Source organism: Triturus cristatus, chromosome 5_1 (genome assembly GCF_964204655.1).
Source record: "Triturus cristatus chromosome 5_1, aTriCri1.1, whole genome shotgun sequence".
NCBI classification, from domain to species: Eukaryota; Metazoa; Chordata; class Amphibia; order Caudata; family Salamandridae; genus Triturus; species Triturus cristatus.
The window spans coordinates 985,178,386-985,184,870 of NC_140587.1; the positions used below are offsets into that span (position 1 = coordinate 985,178,386).

The 6,485-nt window shown below is 39.5% G+C and overlaps 1 long non-coding RNA gene across 1 annotated transcript; it reads right to left on the reverse strand.

Moving 5' to 3' along the window:
* Positions 1-1,764: 1,764 nt before the first annotated feature.
* On the reverse strand, positions 1,765-3,680 carry LOC146832748 (uncharacterized). The gene is made up of 5 exons (XR_014961332.1): positions 3,565-3,680; positions 3,332-3,431; positions 3,126-3,239; positions 2,625-2,707; positions 1,765-2,174 (listed from the first exon to the last, which is right to left on the reverse strand). It is a non-coding gene; the product is annotated as an uncharacterized LOC146832748 (long non-coding RNA).
* Between the last annotated feature and the right edge of the window lie 2,805 nt (positions 3,681-6,485).

Genomic DNA, 6,485 nt, shown 5'->3' on the forward strand with positions numbered 1-6,485 from the left:
GTTCCCACTGGTTGTACATAAATACATTTCTAGGTGTTGCAGATTTATGCAAGAAATGATGACCATAGTGGTTGTAACAATAAAGCTGTTCATAGTCTGTTGAACCCTCTAAGTATTCTTGGTTAGAGAATGCAGCAGACCTTTCTAGATGAGACATCATGTTATTAACAGTCTCAAAGTCCCAATCATCAGAATAGGTACTGGAGGTAATAAAGTCACTTAATGAAATCTTAAATAAGTGTGGAATCTTCAAAAGTTTCTACGGGCCCAATATATCATAATCCGTTTTGTCCCAAACTATACCATCTTGTATAGGAACGGCTGTGATGTTCACTGCTGACAAGTCTCTTGCTTCACGATGGGATGATTTGTGTGGTTTCAAAAGTAAGTTCACATTTTTACTTTCTGTGTCCAAGTGAATATATCTTCCATTTATCAGCATGCTCAGAGTCATTACTAAAGCTAGCCAAAGCAGAAAGAAAAGTATTCCAGAAATAATCCATAGTTCAATCCATGGTGAAACCACATAAGTCTTTTCCAGGAGATGAAAAAGTCTTGTGCTCGTTCTTTGAAAGTTCTTTTGGCTGGCATCGTTTCTGGTTTGCTTGGATCCTCACAAAACGTATCAAAGTCAATGAAATAGCCAGAGGCAGTTCTGTCAATGATTGAAATTGCATCAGGATTCGTTGAAATCGCTTGCACCAGTTGATCGCGTGTTACGTTGGTTTAGACAGGTGTATCAGGACGAACTGTTCTTTGGGTTTCCAGAGGAATGATCTCAATAGCATTGTTGCTTAGTCCTCTATTTCTTACTGCTGACTCCTCGATGGTGATGAGTCTTTCAGTTTGTACCTCTTGAATGGTAGCTAGAGGAGTGATTCTGCTACTTGGTCGGAGTCCACAAGGCCTACTGCTTAATATTGGCCACATAGTGTGATTTGATGAGGTCGATTGACACAAATCTTTTCTCCTTTTTTCCAGCAAGGGGCGGCAGAAGTACTGGTCTTGTTCCGTGGATGGCTAGGACAGCTACTGGCTGTCTGTAAGAAGGCCCAAATTCCTTTTTATCCACGATCTTCTCTCTGACTAGATCCCCAAGCTTTGGGATCCAGACAGGCCTTGCTGGTACGGCTGTAATTTACCCAGTGGTGGTTGGCTTCAGGAACACGTTGCTTTGTTTCGACCTTAGTTCATTTAAGTACTGTAAAACAGCCAAACGATCTTTGATATCAAATGGTTTATTTTCCACCACTGTGCCTTTACATTCGAGATCTGGAGTCCATATTCTTGTCTCAAATAGGACCTCATATGAATTGACCCGCCCTAGAGAACTTCTTGGCAAATTGTTTAATGAGCGTTGGACCCCATAAAGATGTTTGACTCACCCATCACCCGAACCTAATACCCTAGCTGTTATAGACTGCTTTATGTCCCGGTTTTTCCTTTCCACAACAGAATTTCCCTCAGGATGAAACATAGGAGGACTACCGCAATGTAACACCCAAACTGGCCATGGCTTCTTTGTAAACCAATGCAACAAGGGGAACCCCTGTAGGAAGGATGCAGGTAGAGATTCAGGGGAAGATGCAGAATAAATACGAAAAAAGGGGAATATCTCTACCTATAGATTTCGATACGTACAAAGTATCGTTTTTTGGTATATCACAACTTGGACTAAGACAGCAGAGAAAAATACAGACAATTAGGTTCAAAACATAAACAAGAATCAAATTTATAAGAGTTTTATTTTTAAATTAGATTAATTTTGGAGGGATAAATTCAGTACATTTGCTGATTTGCTATAAATGCAGAGTAACCTTTCAAATAAAAATAAACATACTAATCATGGTCCCAGACGTGCTCAATCACACACAAACTTACACATTCATACCGAAATCATTCAACACCATAGACATTACATTCACACATTCACAGTTGCAAAATGTAATAAATTCAAAAAAATAAAATATGTAAACAAAAATCGATATGGACACAGAATCATATGAATATTCAATATTATGTCAAGTGACACGTGTTCAAAATAGAGGAATTAGGGCTTGAGTGGGCCACTTGTAGGCGCCGACGCGCGTTTCGGTGAATGCACCGAAATGTTGGTGCCACCTTCCTCAGGGCGAACAGAAATCAAAAGTCTTAGAATGGGTTAAAGCTGGGACCTATCAAAGAAAATAACAATATATTGAGATAACAGATCAACATGCAATATTGATAACATCGTTCATTTAAATCAATGAGCATATCATACAGAAGTCATTAGTCACAAGTGTTGAACAAAGCACCAAAATATGGCTAGGAATGCTTTTCTCTACATAAAGATAAGTTAAAATGCGGCTAACACTGGACATTCCCAAAAAGCCACCGTGATTCAAGAGGGAAAACATATACAAAAATTGAAATAGAAAAAATTAATTAAATAGGGAGATATGTACATAATAAGAGCAACTTCTTTCTTAATTTTTATCTTTTTTCTTCAGTACAAAGGTGGCACGTGGTCAAAGGAAATTATTTTTATCCCAGGGAATGGCAAAGAGTAAAGGGGGAGGGAAGGTAGAAGGGGTAGGGGGAAGAGGGGGGAGGGGGAAAGGTAAAAAATAGTTGGCGCTCACCTGTGAAGTCACATAGAAGGTATGAGCAAGATAGCTCAGGTTAAAAAGCGATCAATCGATGCATTTGCTTGAAATAAATCTGCCTAAAAGAAACAAATATATAGAAAATGAAAATGAACTAATCAGGAGGAAACGGGCCCTGAAAGGGCGTACAAGCCCTGAAATCTAAATGCTGCCTAAGTGGGCCATTAGGGCGAGAATTCAAACTGTCGACAAGCTTTGGGGTCGAGGCTAGGCCTATAGATAGTTAAATGGGTGAAATAAGGCAGTTTTGAAAAAACGAATTAGAAGCGAGAAACCATGCTGACTCACTTTCTAAGGAGATAAGGGGATAAAAGACAGAAACACAACACATAATAGCGTGTAACAAGGATTGTTTAATACAGACATCCTTCATAGAGGGTGCCAAAGGTACAGGAACACGGATAAATAGAAGGCTAAAGAAGCACAAAATATGCATATACGTGCACATTCAAAGAGGCAAAAATATGTACAAATCACCTGGGCGAAGAAAAGGGCGCTCTCGGAGTTAGAAACGAATCCCTGAAATATCGGAGTCAGAGGCGAATCCCTGAATGATAGAATGCCAGGCAAGAGATAATAAGGCTGACGAACCTACAAAGATAAATGAAGAAATTAGGTAAGCATGACACGGGTATGCACAGACAAACAGAGTGAAAAGATAAGGGAAAAATGGCAAGCGCTACCTGATTGAAAAACGGGGCTTTAATGAGCCATGGAGAAATAATGTGGATGCATCCTGGTAAATAACACGGAGATGCTCGTCGTGAGAGGATTAGACCAAGGCTATAAGAATAGGTAAAAAAAAAAAAGGTGCGTTAAGGAAATATAAGAATCAAGACATGTCAGGCGCTAGGTTAAAGAGAAAGAAAAAAAAAAAAGAAGAAAAAGAAAAGAAAATCTGCTCTGAAGTAAGTACCTGATATCGCACGAGTTGTCTGTCCAGAGGGCTCTAACCGAAAAGTAAAGCCTCAGGTGAAACAAATCGGTCCGAAGAGCACACACGGTGTTCAAAGGCCGTTAAAATAGGCCAATGGGCTAGCGAGTCACTGATTGAGCATCATCTGAAATAAAGGGGAGGGGAGCGAGTCTGCCTTAGTAGAAACGTTGGGCAGTAAATTACCCAACGACTGAAAAGTCGTATAGTAATACGAGTTCAAAATACTGCAAAATCAGTGAACCAGAAGAATAGACGATTAGAAGAATAAAAAAATGAAAAGTGTTGCAAAGCGATAGCAATGCTATCGGAAAAAACCCTACGAGCAAGATTTAAGCATGAGTCAAGAGAGTATATGAAAGCAGGGGTATACTAAATAATATAAGTGAATAAATAGATCTATAGAATTAGATAAAAAATATATATTATGGCATCAGACTACATTTTTCAATAAGGGACATGCAAAGAAATAAGCCAAATTATACAAGTGATAGTAATTGCACCACAGTAGAAAAAATTATAGGGCTGCATGTCTCGCAGCGCCTATGTATAATTTCTTACATTTAAGGCCAAGATGTATAAACATAGAGGCAGTCTAAAAAAGGGCTTAACAGATGGCATTTTCCCAAGGTAGGGATTCGTTCAGACCTTTGTCCTTAGATTTAAGGACAAATATCTTCTATGGCTTCTTTGTAAGCTCAAGAGCTAAACGCAGGGCTCTGGTCAGAATGTAGAGTGTCAATTGCGTATGTGCCGATAAAGACTTGCAAATCTTTTATAACAGTTTGAGTGTCAGCCAAGCACTGAGGCCACATCCATAGGAACCTTGATTCAGTGTTTTGGGATTGCATTTGTCCAAACAGACGCCTGGGCGTAGATAGTCTAATGCTGTCTAATAATATTGTCTGTACTGGGCAGGCTACTTCGCAGCCTGGTGTCTGGTGGCGTTCTGCACTGCGATCTCTATTGCAGTCTATGCAGTTATTGATGAATATGTGAATCAGTGTATTCATTCCAGGCCACCAGTACATCTCTTTTAATGTTAAAATGGTTTTAGAGATCCCCTGATGTGACAGACCCTCTCCCCAATGTGCTTCGTAAATCAAAGCTGCTCTACGTTCCATGTTTGTAATTACCCTATCCCCCACTCCAGGGATTTGAGCAAACGGAACGATGTTCGCATCAATTATATACGAGTGGAAATTTTTTAGGTAACGCTGCACCACTACCTTTGCTTGAAGCATTGACAGCCAATAATATCTCACTGTCTATTCTCGTTTTTGAACGAGTGATCGCAGCTATGGAAGACATTTGCACAGCCCGTTCGCGGCTTCGTCAGCCAATGAATTCCCTGCAACGTGAGCGCCATCACGTTGATGACTCAGCGTGTGTATCAAATGGGTGTTTTGTAGTCTGTCTCGCAACTGAACTACTTGTTCCCAAAGCGTTTTATGCTTGATTGTGCCACCTTTTGCATCTTTTAAACCATTTTGAAGCCAATCCTGTAAATATTCATTATATGATTGAACACAGTAAAAAGAATCACACACTATAAGTGTGGGGAATTCGCGATCCGTATTTTCAAATGCCAATTTGAATGCTTGTAGTTCAGCTCGCTGAGCTGTACAATCTCCTAGAGATTGTGTTTTAGTGACCATTGGTTGGAATTTACCATCACGCATGCACTGTAAGCTTGCTTGCTTCTCGTAGCGGGTTGTGCTGATCCCTCAGTATAAATTATAAATTCTTACTGATCAAGAGGGAGAATCTCAATAGGCAGAGGACATTCATGTTCATATTGTAGGAATGCTTGTGTTTTTAAATAAGGATCAAAAACATATTCAACATCCGTTGCAGCAAGAGAATTAGCCCATTGTATCAATCTTTGATGTAAAGCTTTTGCATTTGTAATGCTTGCTTTTGTAACTGCCTCTAAGGCAGGTACCAGAGTCACGACAATAATGCGTTTCCCCTGAGTTAGAGCTCTTTCTTTTGCTACTGCGGTTTGAACTGCTGTCAGAATTGTTTCTGTCGAAGTGAAGCGCATTTCCGCTTGTGTATACAAATGTGATTTGTATGCAATTGGTACTTTTTCACCTTCATTAAAAGTTAAGTAGGTGAATCCGCATTGACACCAAATTATTCGGATCACTAAATTGCGTGTATTTACATGTGTTTGTAAGTGATTTGTTGCTAACATATCAGCTTAATGTGATAGCAGGATATCTGTGTGTTCCTGTGTCCAATTTTTGATTTTGAAATCAGGTTTGATTAATTGGTAGAGAGATTTAACCCTTTCAGCGTAATTTAGAATGTACGTTCTTCCACAATTCAGGAAACCTAGAATCAACTGTAAGTTTTTCAGCGTTTTTGGAGGTTGGAGCAGCGCACACTTTCTAAAAAGTTGGCTGCCAGGCTTTTGCCTTCACTTGAAAGCTCATATCCTAGGAAAAGGACTTTGAGATGGGCAATTCTTGATTTTTTTAAATTGAATTTGTAGCCCTCAGAGGCGAAACCCAGTATAATGGTATTCACCCTGTTCAAGTGCCTATCCAGGTCATCGTCTGTCAGATAGATATCATCGACATATGACAATGCTTCTTCATCATAAACTTGTAGTAACTCTGTTACTCTTGCTGAGAATAACCACGGGCTGTTCTTGAACCCTTGAGGAAGTTGACAAAAGTGAAGCTGGTTCCCCATTATTGAGAAAGCTGTCAAGTACCTACTTTCAGGTGCTATGTTTTGACAAAAGAAACCATTGGAAATGTCTAATGTGGTTTTATATTTTTTACTGTGTGTATTTTGCACTGCAAATGTTTTAGAACAAGTGTTCAGGTGTCTGTAATCCAAAACTAGACGATATGTATTGTCTGGTTTGGAGACAGGAAACAAAGGATTGT